Genomic DNA, 15,630 nt, shown 5'->3' on the forward strand with positions numbered 1-15,630 from the left:
CACTCAAACTACTAAATGTTAGCTGCTAAAGAGATATAACTACTACAGCATTTAAATCTCACTACTATTATTTGTGGATAATTGGATCAAAATTCTAATTCCTAAGTCCTCAGGTCTTACCTCTAAAAATATATTTCATTGATTAGCAATAATGCAAGAGGGAATTGGATCAAACTGGATGAAATTGTACAGTTCAGAAATATCAGATTTCCAGGAAATGCCAAGAAATACACAGAATTATTGATTCTGCACTTGAATTTCTAAAGATATTAGTTTGGGCAAAGGCCAATCCAACATGCTTTATGATTGGCTTTGATGTCTGTGGCTTAGAACAAAAATCATGACAAAGGTACATCTAAAGCTAACCCTTAAAAACATCATGATTAACCAAACACAGTTTTAGCTACAACAGTTCTAGTGTTGGGCTCAAACTATTTTAGATACTTTCTAAATAAATTATTGTAAAAACACTCAATTAGAAACTTTTGGGGTCCCCTTTGCATAAACTTATTCCATTATTTGTTGGTGCTTTGGCATGTAGGAGGGAGCTGGTCATCAGCCATGAAAACCTAGTAGACAACAAGTGTTTTCTGTAAGTAGAAAGTACGCATGAACCTTCTCTCTTTTGTTCCTAACCTACCCCGTTCCTCCCATGCCTTCTTGGCACCTGGTGGGAAAGGGTGGGAAGACAAATCTCTCCTACTCTGTATGATTTTGTTTTAGCTACCTACCCTTTTTGTCTGCAAATGACTCCATCTTTTTGTCTCTTCTGCAACTCAGGCTTTCCCAGCTGGCCATATGATGAACCTGACAAGTCTCTTCAGTTTCCCAGCTGTGCACAGGGCTCTGGAGAGCAGCCTCCAATAAGCAGGGTGAGCTTCTATTTTGCCAGGCACCCACTTGGGAAAAAACCCTTACAAACTGTCTATCCATTTTCATGTTTAAAAAGTGAATTTCTTTTTCAGGTCCAAGAGTCAGAAATTTATCTGATAAAAACTAAGTCTTACAGGCCAAACAAAAAACATATCCTCACAGTGTTTCCAGAAGCAAAACAATCAAAACTCCCTCGAAGAAGAGGGAAGGGGAATATCCAGAATTACTACTGATAAGCCTTTTAATATCACAAGTTTCCTCAGATGAAATACAAGAAACCTAAACAGATCTTGATGTTCTTTTTATTTAAATTCTGGTTGCTAAACATTTGTGGTGTAGTTTGTCAGATTTTTCAGACTTTTTAAAAGCTACACTTTTAAATCCCTATTTTCCTCCTAGACAACTAAAAAAAAAAAAGGGAGGGGAATTGTAAAGATAGGAGAGGAAAAGAGGATATACTTTTATTTGCATGTCATAATGTATGATTCAGAGGAAATTATGATGTCAAAGTTCCATTATAAAAAAAGCAATGTTTGTAGTGCAAAACATTGCATTCCATTTAAATCTTTAGATATTGCTTGCACCACAATAAACTCAAAACTTACCTGGTGAAAAATAACCCACTGTGATTTTGAAAATTATATGAACAATGCTAGTTTGTAGGAATGGTAGATTTCTTTTACAATCTCTAAATCTTACTCAAACAGTAGTTTGGGCAATTTTTTAAAGTGGATCATGCTTTGCTTTTGCAGATCTTGAACCATGGCTGATCGAGTGCTTGTTTTAAGCGGGTAAGTGAAGGAGCATTCCAGCTTATTCACTGTAATTCAGTTCTTGAGACAATAAAACCAGAAAGGTGAAGTTTTTCCTGACTACCCTTTGCAAACCCATTATTATATGCAACTGGAACTACAGAGCAATAAATTACACATATATGTATACATATACACATTCCTAATTGTCATATGCATTATATAGCTTATAGAGTGGCAAAAACTTGGTCAGGAGGGATGAACTATTAGTAAAAGCTTTGTGTTGCAACCTTCTCAGATCTGAGGGTGCTCAGATGTACTATGCGTATGCGGAGCCACCTGGTCACGTAGCATGGCAAAATGGTAATAGGGTCACACCCAAGGAGAGAGCAGAGCTAGCTGCCAAGGTCCTGAAAACCATTCCAATGCATTGCACAACTGTGGAAGTGATACAAGAAAAGCATGATGCAAAACAGTGTCAGCTCTCCACACAGATCACTCCACACTAGCCCAATGTGGAGGACAGAAACACAACCCCTGGTGATTCAAAGAGCAACTTCACAGGACTGTATCCACCAAGGAAAAGAGAAGGGAGGATTATGCCCTTTGGGAAGAAGGCAGTGAAGCGCCTGGTGTCATCCTACAGAAGAGTTACATACTAGCGTAAGCAACACCTGTGAAATGTTGAAATGCTATGTAGCTCGGTGTTTGGCATGATGATACATAAAGGTGGGGCAGATAAAGGATGGTCACTGATACTATTAAACTGCCTGGTGCACACTCCCATGTCATCATTACCAGAGCCATTAGGTACTGTCCACGCTTGATCACTGATGACAGATCTCCTTAATAATTTGCAATGCGTGAATGGTTCATTGCCTTCCCTGGGCAATACCACACTGAGTATGTGGCTATCCACATTATCTCACTCATGCAAAGTGCAGTAGTATGCCAGTTCGATAAACCTTTTATTTTGGCACTGCTTGGGAGACTGTAGTTTATTCAGCAATCCAGCCCTGAAGACCTCAGCACTACCACAGTCCAGGAACACTGCTCACGTGACTTTAAGCCTAACCCTCTCAAACAGAAACAAATTTTCATCCATTGCTTCCACTAAATTTGTTCACAGCATTATATGGAGCATGCAATAATTAAGATGAAATTTGATTCCAGACATAGCTCAACATGAAGAATATTCAGGATTCAAGTCCAATGTAAAGTTGAACATAACCTTTTTATACTTCACTTGCATCAAGGCGAATGTACTGAACTGCTTAGAAGGAGACTTGTCCAAGTGACAACTGTCTTAAGGTTACCAGCCAACAGTAAATATACATAAGCTATCTGATACAAGTTACAGGTTTTTCGTTTGGGGTATTTTTAACTATATATATAAAACCCCAACAATCGCCTCAATAAACTTTGTGAGTACTTGAAAGATGTCTATCAGAGTAATAATTTATTGGTATTCTTATTCTGCCTTCAAATATGTTCTAAACGGGTGAAGGGATCCTTCTAAACTCAGTACATCCACTGCCATCTTGAGTGCCAAAGTGTTAAGACTACAAGACAGATTCCTCTTGCACCAATATTCCAGGACCTATGTTCCTTCTATGACAAGTAACTCCATGCCATCATCCCTCCTGTCTTTCGCACTTCTCTAAGGCCCATGTTCGTTGTCAGCTGTGATCCTGTACACCTACAATCAACCACAGCATAAATGCTCTTCTATTAAACTCACTGAAAAGCAGCAGAAATACAAGAGGAAAGGATGTTTTCAAGGTCTCTTCAGAACCAGCCAAATGAATTGGACATAAAGTAGATGCAATTTTTAGGAAATAAGAGAGTTGGTGTCCTAAGCCACATTGGAAACAGCAAAATGAAAACCTTTATAAGTTAATACTGAAATGAATTTGCGGTTCAAATGGGGATAAGAGGAATAATGAGCTGGGAATATGGAAAAAAAGTGGACCGACAAGGAAATTGCCATGATGCCATCAGTCTAGTCAGCAGCAAGGTATTTTATTAAGCATAGAAGTAATTTTCTTGAGCAATACTCAGAGAGGTTTTGTCACGGATAGCTGAGAATGTCTCTTGTGCTGTAATTAGCCATAAATTCCCAGACTTTTTGGAAGATAAAGGACAAGCAGCTCTTTGGTGACCTGTGTTACAAAGCCAAATCATAATAATCAGATAGTTTTATAGTGGACCTGATGCCTGAGTTTTTTGACATTGGGATTTCTCAGAATTTTGGTCTCTGCCTACACAGTAAGTACAACGCTGCATGTATAACTAGTTGCTTGGTTCTTCTGTCTTCAATATTAGCAAATGTGGCTGAATTGAGGGCACCTGTCATTTTCTTCTATTAAAGAATCATGGTTTTGCATCCAGACCAACTGCTGCAGTCTCACAAATGCTTGCTATGTCCTGGGAAACCTGAGAAGAATGACGCTTAACCAAAGGTTTATATCATTATGGATACTCTTAACTAAGGAATTCTTAATTCTGTCATGTGTCTCAGACAGATCAATCATGTTAGAAAGACAATTCTACTATGAATCGCTTACTCTTCTGGGGATGTGATTAGCAGAATTGTAGTTCTTTGAGAGACATAAAATAAACCTGACTTACAGCAGAATCCTAGAAAAGAATAAACATTTTATCATGTAACTGTAAATTACAGAAACTGCTTATTCAGTCTTCTAAACACTTCTAATTACATATTTGGGTTAGCTTGCTTTCCCTATCTGCTGTGAATTTAATCTATAAATAATTAATTGCTCTTGCTTTGGGGTTTTGCCTTGTTCTGGTGCAATCTTTTTGGTCTCTCCTCTCTGGTATCCCTGTTGTCCCCTCTCCTTCTCCTATCAAGGCCGTAACAAAAACCAGACATGGATAAAGCACTGGACATACAATTATTGCAGCCCAAAAGCAAATGGGCTTGATGAACACAAATTCATTTTACATTTATCTTTACTTTTTTCTTTAAAGCAGACATGATATCTATCAGCCTGAGAAGCTTCCCCAATGGTGACTTACAACTACAGCTAGCTGTCCAAATGTCCTGATTCAGCATTCCTACAGGTACAACAGTACCCATGCACTATTAAAAGTAAATTGCTTGTATGAGGGCTCTGTACTTCTATAGTTTTTAGTGTTAATGTTGAGAAATATTTATGTTAAAAGACAGTACCATATGTTATTAAAACTGAAAGAATTAACAAAAATGTAGTTCAGTCTTCCACTCTTATTTAGCACTGTTCTTTAGGAAGAGCTCACCTACATGTGGGATCTTACTAGCAGGTGGTATTACACAAAGACCATCTGGGGTCAATTTTGCTTTGTTTCCATGACTCTGAGCACCCTTTTCTGTGAAATGGTAAATGTTACTTATGGTAGTTAACACTGCCCTTATGTCTCTAGACCATGCTCTTAAATATTCTCTCAATAGAAAATGCTTTGATAGAAGCTATCTTTATATTATTCCCCCTGTAATTTGTGGGGTTGAATAGTTACCATGTCATTTCAGTTTACTGGTTTATGACACTACTTACCAAATACTGTGGACAAGTAATTTAAGATACAGGGGCTTCTTGGAACACAAGTGTTTGTGGGAGACATTATTGTGACTTAAACTGTCAGCATTTAAATTCTGTCCCAGTTCTGTATTTTCTGGCTTCCACAATGATTACTATTTAGTACTATTTAGATTCTGTTTGTTTCTTAATGGTTGTGGTGTTGTCATGTTTTTAATTATGAACTGCATATTTATCAACTAAATGATTTTGAAAAAATACTTCTGTATTAATCATCTCAAATGATTGCAAAACATAGCAAGACTCAGAGCTAAACATCTTTAAAGACTCTAAAAGTTTAAAGAACAGAATAAATTAAATATTTGCTAATTTTATAAATCCTTTGTCAAGCCCATAAGAAATGCTGGTATGGCCAGGGCAAAATGAAGCATTCTTTTTCCCTTCCCACATCTCTCCACCCTACTCAACTGGTTTGGTTTGAAAATTTGATTACTTCCCCTCCATGAATTTTGAAGGAAACACTTCAATGTTCTTCTCCTATTAACATCACCTTCTTGCCCAAATCACGTCATGGTTGCAGCCCAACAATAGGAACAAATTGCATAGAAAGGATAGAAGGGAAAAAAACCCAACAACTTGGATAAATCATAACAACGTTCTCATGTTTTCCTACACATTTTAAACCACAATAAGGAATTACTGTGCTGGGCAGCACTCTAACATCCTATTAAAAGACATACAGACAATGAATAATGTAGCTGTTCTGAGTGTTATCAAAAGCTCTTATGTGATCCATGCTTCACCATATCTGATCTTTTTCCATTCTGTTTATATACCATTCTCTTCAATTTGCACAACTACATCAAAAGAGCGATCCCAAAGCCATGGCTTATGAATAAGATTCCCCAAAAATCCTTCAGTTCACATATACATTTAAATATACATCCAAACATATGTATCTGTACACATGTATATATATAAATGTAAATAAAATTGCTACATATATTTTAGCTTATAAAAATCTTTATTGCTGTATTTTTTGATTGATTTAAATCAAAGAAATGTATTAATCCAGATTTCCCATAAATTAGTGCACTAGAGGCACATAACATATAGGTGACTCTCATAGGCAGACCTGGCTATATAAAGAATTTAAAAGTTACACTTGAAAACCTGGGAGGCTACTCTCTCTCATCTGTAGGAATGACTATAGGGAGCAACATGACTAAAAACCAGCCCTAGCAGAGTGAGCATAGACATAGCTAATTGAAAAGGGAGTAAGTGAATGCCAGCTTTTTGTGGGGATTATCCAAGGGATTTTGAATCTATGCATCTACTAACAAGGGGGAACTTCTAGTATGATAAAAAAAAAAAAGAAAGAAAAAAGGAAAGGAAAATTATTCAATCTGTTAAGCCTGAGAGGGAGGTGGAAAGTTTGACCATTATTTCAGGGAAACAAGGTACACTTGGAGAAGGATGGTGGCTGGAACCATCATACGGTAGCAAGTGACCTGTCTGCTCTGAACATATGCTCTCAGTGAGGTCTACAGCCTAACCTGAGTGACCCTTGCTATATTTACCACACAGGGAATAATAGTAATTTTACCAGGTAAAGAACACAATAGTTATACTGAAGAAGAGAAGAAAAAATTACAACAGATTGCAGTGTCTCATTTTATACCAAAGTTGAACATAAGTGTAGTTAAAAAAAACAGAGAAAAACTATGGCAAGAATCCAGATATCCAGCACAGCACTGAGCTGGCTTTTTACCCAGTTTTTTTTCAGGTAATAGAGTAAAACTTTGTCCTGCTGCAACAATTTCGAGCAGTATAGAGAAGACGTATCTAGACTGTAAAAGAAAACAAAACCAAACGAGGAAGAAGCCCATCCCCCTGCCTCACCCAGGCCCCTCTCAGGTGACTGTCTTGCTATACCTGCCCCTGACCTCAAAAGAAAAAAATGCTTCAGTCATGTGATTTCCCTTCCCTTTCCCCCTTCAGTCTTTGCACAAGTCAGGTTTGTGCTCTGAGATTGTGGGGGTTTTTTCTCCTTTGAGAACACCAACACAGGAAATATTCTCAGCCCCCGAATGACTTACTTCATAGGACCTTGGCTAAAAGGTTTTTTTTAGCTTTCTGATTCCAAGATGGAGAAGGATGCCTTCTCTTTTTTCGGTCTCAAGTTTTGGGAGGAGATTGGTTAACCACTGTAAGGCCTTATCTACTAAAAACTGTGGTGAACCTTAAGGCAATGACTTGCTCTCCTCAGGGCAGGCTCCTCTCACCTATCCACGAACTGATAACTTTGTTGGCTGTTACTTTGGAAATTGGCTCACCTGCTTTCTCACTTACTTAGTATTGAAGATTATCAAATGACAGTATAAAATGCTTTGTTTCTACCATTTAAACATCAGTCTGGGAAGTAATTTAGTAACCCCATGGATCCCAAATAGACTTTAGGTTTTGTTATTTCTTGAGAAATTAAACCATTGTAAGGAAAAGTGTATGAGGACTTGGGCTGGATGTCTTGCTAACATTTCTCTGAGCAAGGTAGCAGTGAAATTAAAGAAGCAGATGAGGAATCCTAAAATGAAAATATCCTACACCTTGATGAACTATCATCTTCAAAGATGAGTTAGAAGAGCAGAAGGAATTAGGCATCTGCATATCTGCTGTGTCAGGAATAAGGCAAAGGCAGTGATAGAATAAACTCATTTAATCCAGTAATTTGACACAGAATCAAAATGGGCTTCCACAGCCACACCTGGGTGTTAGAAGTACTCCACCCAGTTTCCTTCGATAAATATTCATGTCATAGAACTGAATCTTTGTGTGAAAGGCAGTGGCTGTGTTCAGGTAGCAAGTAGGTGTGAGAACTCTTATCTAGATTGAGAATCCTGAGAAACCTTTAGACAGGTACCTGGTAATAAATCTGAAAATGTGACTAATCAACACCTGAATATAAGAGGAGAGACAGCATTACAGTACACAGATGTGTAAAAAAAATGTTTAGGCCTAAGTATCTTGCATGGAATTTTAAAGTCTAGATTTTTGTGATCGTTATTCCTAATGCAAAGGAAATGTATAAATAATGAATCATTAAGAACTTTCTTTTCATGCACTCATTTTACTATCAGCAGAAGCCAATCTAAATCTGAAATTATTCTCTAGGGGAATAAATGCCTCTAACACCTATTTGTCTTTAACTACATAATTTAAGGTCATTTGAGTTTTGCCATATCACAGGTAGGACTCCTTCTCCCTTGGTATTAGTATTTTGTCACTATTGAAGCTGTATGACTGCAAAATATATATTTACCTGTGATTTAGAGGCGAAGGCTGCAATTTAGTTCTCAAATTGAATTATTACTTATCCAAAGAGAATGGAATAAATCAAACATTCAGGAAGTTGTTTCTTCATTCATAGTGAGAAAAGTGGCCACATTGTTTTATTAATTAAACAGTCTAAAAGATATCTAATTCATGCAGTATAGGCTACACGACAGCACAAATAATCTTCAGTGTGAATCCACAAAGACATTCTAAATATAAACAGGAATCTAATCAAGCTATTTTCCTCTCATTCGCAAACAAATTCAAGGACACCAAATACTCCTATTTAGCTCCACTGAGCAAAACTTGATTGTGCAAATGCAACCAGGGATGCAATGCATTATTTGGGAAAGGGAAATGAGTTTTAGAAATCTAGAAATAGTGTATTTTGCGGATCTAGAAATTATTCATCCAGAAATTATTTCAGGGGGCTTTTTAATATTTAATAGTGTGTTATCTAACATCTATTTGCCAAAATTCTGAAAGAGAAACTGCTAACCTTCATTTAAATAAAACAAATGTTTTGCACATTAAATAGTACAGGACTAAAAAAGTCAAGAATCTCACAGAATCACAGAATATTCTGAGTTTGAAGGGGCCCAAAAGGATCATCGAGTCCAGCTCTTAAGTGAATTGAACCCGAAAATGAAATGTATACTCAAATTTGTATGATTTCTAATTTTTTCAAAGACTCAGTTACCTCCAGTGATTTAATAAATATATGCTATTTATATATTTGATAAGAACATCTCTCTTTCATTGTTATATAGCTGATGTTTTTGGTTGTTTAAATCAGAAGCTCACCATAAACAAAATTATAAATTCCAGACAACCTTGCAAAGGGAAAAAGTGGAAATATTTGTACAAAAGTAGAAGTACATCTGAATCAACATCAGAGACATCTGATAAGAAAAAAATATTGTTATAGAAGGATGTCACTCTTTTCCTAAAAATTTACATGGTGAGAGGAAGTATTTTGCCTTATAATTTGGGCAACACAACATTTACTCACTGAGCAACACTATCAAGCAATTGATTTAATCATTATTTAATTTCCTGCTGTTTTATCACCAGTATTTACGGAAGTCAAACAAAAAGAAAGAGAAATAAAGTTGCACTGTATATCAAGAACAGTTGCTGTGAAGTACAGGAATAGGTACCATGAAGATCTGTGAAACAATCCTGGAAGAAGATGAAAAGGGAAAAACAGGGTATATTATGATAGAAGCTTATTATACACTAGTTAATTGGGTGGAGAGAAGTCTGGGTTTTGATCAAGCAAAGGAAGCATCCAAAAGGACAGAACCTGATGGCTTTAATTACTTCCTGTATTTTTTTTCTGTTGGAAAATAAATACAAAAAGGAGACAGTCCAACAAGTTCTTAGAATATGCTGGAGACAGCTTTTTCTTCAGAAGGTGAAGAAAACCATTAGGGAGTGGCTATTTTAGATCTTCTGCTGACTAGCAGGCATGAACTGGCTGAGAGAGGAAGGCAATCTAGGTGACAGTGAACTCCATCATTTAATAATCACTACTACAAAAAGAAAAGGGAAAGAAGCAACATAAAATTACCTTTTTATTTCCCAGAAAACAAAACCAAATGCTACAAGCTCCAGAGACTGATAAGCAAGGTTTCTTAGGAAGACTGTTTAATTAATACAAGAATGTACGAAAGCCTGTCTGTTTTAGTCATTGCTGGAGTCAGCTCTTAATCACCCAAGGTAAAGGGAATAATATGAATTAGGCAAAAACAGAGGATAAAACAAATTAGGCTGTGAACATTAGTCTGCAAGACTTTTACTTAGTACATTTACCTTTGAAAGGCTTATGAGCAGATTTCCGTAGAGAGAACTGCAACAGAGAGGAGCCTGATGCAAACAGCTTATGTTTTGTAATGCACCATTTTCTACCGCTCTCCCACAAGAAATGCTGAGGGAAGGCAGGGCTTCATTAAATCCCAATCCCCATAAACTATCTGTCATCAGCAGGTGACTATGTTATTACACACAGCAGCAGATTATCCTAATACAGAAGAAACTGCTGAATTCACACACACACACCACACGCAAATTCCTTGATTTTTATGATTTATCCAACAATCAGACCTTTGTGTTATACATCAAAGTATAAAATTATGTGGCCTGGTCTCATACACTTTTAGAGGCTTAATTTAAAAGGTTGTAAATGTTCTTAGTACAAATGGATTGGTTCCAAGTTAGAGAATTGACACCCCAACAGTTTAATTTAGCTGTAAGTATGAACAAATTATTCCAAAAGAAGAACAAAATGCCAACTCAGAGCTCACTAAGTAACAGCTGAATTCTGCCATTCTTAAATTTTCACTGAAAAATATCAAATATCTACTTGCTTTTCTAGAAGTCCTTGCAAGTCCATCCAAGACCACAATATGGTGAACAGCACTTTTTTTCTGTTGGAAAGCTAATTCCCCAGCTAGCTCTACTACAATGAAAATGTCATCCCATCACAGTAGTGTGTCATTTTGCTGTTTTGTGAAGAACTGATACCTTTTTGTTGGATGTTTCAACAGTATCGATAGAACTAAGATGCTGAGTGAGATCACAAAGGATGTTTGGTGTTTGTATTATTTGTGTATTCAACTAAAGACCAATGAGTCTTTTACAAACGCTTCATACAGAAATTAGTACATGGGATTTGCTGGCTTGAGAAGACCAGAAAATAAATTTATTTGTTTTAAAGATAGAATATTTTAAGCCTTCATCAAATATATTAGAGGATTATTAGTTCCACAACTAAGAAGAAAGCAACTTTTTCAATTACTGGCCTGCTGAGTACTTTTGTTAATGTGGAAAAACAGTATTTCTCTTTCCATGGAAAGATGACAATAAAGACAAGAATGGGATTGCACAACTTTGTCTGCAATCTGAAATTAAGTTCTCACATTAGAACAGAAGTAATTAGCATTTTCCCTAGCTTGCTTCCATGCAGTAATACTGCTGCCAAGCAAATGAGTAACACTACATGAGCTAAATGAACACTTGAAACAAACGTGTAGCCATTTCTCCTTCTCTGAAAAAAAAAAACTTAACAGAAAACAGTATGGGTTAAGGGAGAAACTGTAGAAGTGTAGGTGCTGTTCCTTTTTTATTTTGGCTTATATATTTTGTATGAACAAAAGAAAAAAGCCATATGGTTTGTGGGAGCATGTGGAAGATCCCCTTGAGCCATTTTCTTTGTTGTCTCTTCATGACAGCTATAGTCATTATGTACCTTCCTTTATTTCTGTATACAATATTAATTTGAAAATTTTCCAGTACTTCAAACACAGGTCTTTTAAAGGAACATTACAATTATACCTAGTGTTAAATTCTGTTTCCAGAATAGTCATCTTTATGATGTGTATTTGTATACATATTTTTTAATACAGACATATGTATTTAGTTTTTTCTTACCTTTCTAAGTGCTGCTGGTAATGAGGCAGTAGACATTGATATCACTGGAAGAACATAAGAGTGTGGACAGATCACTGATGGTATTTGGTTTTCTTGAACAGTGTAGCGTCTGCTCGATATATCATAGTACCTGAAAGGAGAGTAAACACTGTTCAATTAATGCACCCTAGCAAAATAAAGTCTGAACTCTTATCTGCTGTACTTCTGACAAAACACTAAGATGTTTTCTCCTGTTGTAGTGGTTCCAGGCCTCTGGTACTTCTGAAGTTTACTGCTTCATTTTAGCCAAACTACTTGTTCCTCTTATTAGACATTAATTCATCCCACCTGCTTTAGCTATCTGAGACTAAGCTGTCAGCTTTTTCCTGATAATAAAACAACCAAAAACCAAATACAATACTCAGCAGGATAACCACATCAGAGCCACAAGGCAATAAAATTAGTCGTCTTATCTTCTGTCCCTCCACCTCTTCAGAGACAGCAGATTATAACATTTGGGGTTTACAGTTCTACATTACATCACGTTCTGTTCACCTTCCTTCTGGAAGCTTTTTCAGTAAAGAATCAGTTGAATTTTCAAAACAGGTCACTTAGTGGGAAGATGCTGTCACAATGAAAGTGTATACAATCTTTAAAACAATACATTAATTTTTAGCAAGTCAGTTCTAAAGCTTAAGGGACCTAATTTTGCTTATGTTTATTCTGCAGTGTCAATTTTGAAATTCTGAATTCAAAGAATGCAAAAAAGTTCACTTAGTCTCCCCCTAAGAGAGAAAGAAAATAGTAAAAACTGACCAATTTATATCTCTTTCATTTCACTGTCTGAAAAATCAAAGTAGCAAGAATACAGAGTTCTCTGAAGATAATAATAATAATGGCCAGTCTTCGCGAACGAAGATTTTTGGGAAAGGTCTTTTACCTTTCCAGCCTGCGCAATGGATTTTTTAGGTGAGACACAGCATGCGCTGAACTGAGCCCACCCTTTAATCCTAAGGTTCATCTGCCGGGGCCAAGCGAGCTTGGACAATGGCAGTGAGGTCCTCAGGACGTAGGTTTGTTTAGAGTGACTTTCTCATAGATGGATGGCCTTACAGGGCTAACGAGCTCCATCTGCCCGGGGGACTGGGATTCGAACCTAGGTCGCAGCGGTGAGAGTCCCACATGCTAACCACTAGGCCACCAGGGGTCCCCTCTCTGAAGATACAGTTTAATTAAAAGGTTGATAAATATGACAGTTTATATATTTAGTCCTTTAGATGATTCAACAATGAGTTAGAATTCAGCTTTTTAAAAAATGTGTTTATTTTGATATTTTTATTTCAAAATTGGACTGTATTTTTCACAGGATCATAGAAGAAATCAGTTTGGGAGGGACCCCAGGAGGCCTCTGGTCCACTGTCCTGCCTGAAGTGGGGTCAGCTATGGGATCACAGCAGGTTGCATGGGGCTTTACCCAAACAACTCTTGAAAACATGCAAGGACAGAGACACCACAACCTCTCTCAACAACCGTGAAAATGTTTTCTCTTACATCCAGTCTGAATCCCTTCTTTATCAACTTTTGACCGTTGTCTCTTGTCCTCCCACCATGCACCACTGTGAAAAGTCTGGGTCTGTCTCTATCACCCTCCAAAGCTGCCTCCTCTCCCAAACTGAACGAGGCCCAAGTCTCCATCCTCTCCTCACAGGGTAAGCGGAGTCTCACAGGCAACCACCATACCGGTAGCCATTTCAGGAACCCACCCAGTTTGAAACACTGACAGATCTTTAGGCAGAAAATACCCTCATCAAGTATTTTGCTTTCAGCAGAAAAAAAAAGTCTGAAAATGTTCCTGTTTTGTTTTGTCCTTAAAATATGCATATTTTCCATTCTGGTTGAATCAAAACTCCCCTTTCCCACAGGCTTCTTTTCCAGACCCATCCCATTGTCCCAAATCCAGCTCTGTTGGTACAGCTTTAGTTGCAAATTCAGTTTTATAACTGCCTTTTATATAGAGTTTTCAAAGAGTAAATAAGTGAGCAGAAAAGCCTCAGGCATATTTATAAAGTTGCTCAGTTTATTGCATAATTGTGGTGAAAATGTTTTGACATTTTAACACATATCCCAATAAACATGTGCAATTATTTTGTTTATTTACCTATTTCTAAGGAAGAAACTCTTAATAGCTGGTTACCTTCCCCAAGACAAAGCTGACTTTGAGCTGTCCATCTTGATTTTCATGTTCTGCCTCCACCGATAGAGGTTGCTTTTGGGGTGGTTCCACACGTTGTATACAAGAAAATTCAAAAATCACATTAAAATGCTGCTCAGCTAGTGCTGAAAGATCCTGTGGCACCCTACCGTGTCTGAGGTTGATACCAGAGGCCTCTGTAGGAGGGAGTAACAGTAGGCTGAGGACTATCAACTCTGTGACTGAGAGCAATGGGGCAAGTGACATGGTATGGGCAGGAGACTGGGAAGGTACTTGGCTGAAGTCTGGATGAGAAGTCAGGGTAAAGAGGAGGAAAATAATGGCACACCATGGGAAGTGGATGGAAGAGCTATCAAGTGTTAAGGTGACACTAACACTCTGCAAGAGGCCACCACTCACAATGGTGCTGCTGGGCTGGTGCCAAGCATCTGCACCCCAAGTGCTATATATGAAACATATGTCAGAAAATAAAATGCCACCAATCCCAAACGTCAAAAAGAGGAAGCTCCAGAAGTAAACACTTCCTAGATAGGAAGTCATGATGTTTCACCAGGATACCCCGTGTCCTGCTGCAGAAGGGGGCTGTGCTGGTCCCCAGGCAAGCTAGCAACATCCAGCTGGGAGGCAGCTGCTGGCTCCTTTCCAGTCATGAAGGCAGGTCCTTCTCTGGGGCATCCTCACACTGTGGTGCCCACTCCCTGAGACACCATCAGACCTCATGGCATGGTGCAGTAGCCAGGAAGCTGCTGCTTTCACATATAATGAAGCAGCATTGATTCTTTCAGACACTTTTTTAAAGGACACAACTTCGCAGTTGGAAAAACTGGAGCTGACAGAAGCAGCATAAAATGTTTTAACCTGAAGATGTTGCGCTGGAAAAGAGCCAACTCCAAATTTCCAAACGCATGAGAAAAGGCAGTCTTTGAATTTCTTCACAGTTTAACGTCTATCCTCCCAACAATCTGCTGATGAGCTGAGCTCACCAGAGCCTCCTAGAAGTTTTACTTTATGGCATCAGGCAGTTTTCCAGGGAAATGCTGCAGTACGCTTCCTGCCTGAAAGCATGGGCACGCACACAAGCTCCTGAGGGCAGGACAAGGTGTTAAGGCACAGGGCTGTACCTCCTCTGCCCTAACTGCCCAGCCAAATTCTCTCCTTCCAGCCCAAATGTGGAGCAGCTCACCCCAACTTATGGTGGAGGAACTCACCGTGGGGCAAGGGCAGGTGGGGGGACAGTTGCCATAGAGAAGCTAAGGCACTGCCAACCCACACCCTTGCTTTTCTCACCCAGAGTTGTTTGTGTAACCATACCCACCCGCTCAGAGCCCTGAGGGCCAGGGGGAGACGGGTGCTTACAACATGCTAAGCACATTTTGAAACCCTCCCAGATATTTTGCAAGGCCCATCAATTGTCAGCGGTAATTGGAGAGGAGCTTTGTCTGTGGAGGTAAGAATTTTTAAATCAGGAAATATTGAGGGGTGAGTATTTATCATAGACTACATGTTTGACTAA

This window comes from Neopelma chrysocephalum, unplaced genomic scaffold, assembly GCF_003984885.1.
Source record: "Neopelma chrysocephalum unplaced genomic scaffold, ASM398488v2 Primary Assembly neopelma1_23, whole genome shotgun sequence".
NCBI classification, from domain to species: domain Eukaryota; kingdom Metazoa; phylum Chordata; class Aves; order Passeriformes; family Pipridae; genus Neopelma; species Neopelma chrysocephalum.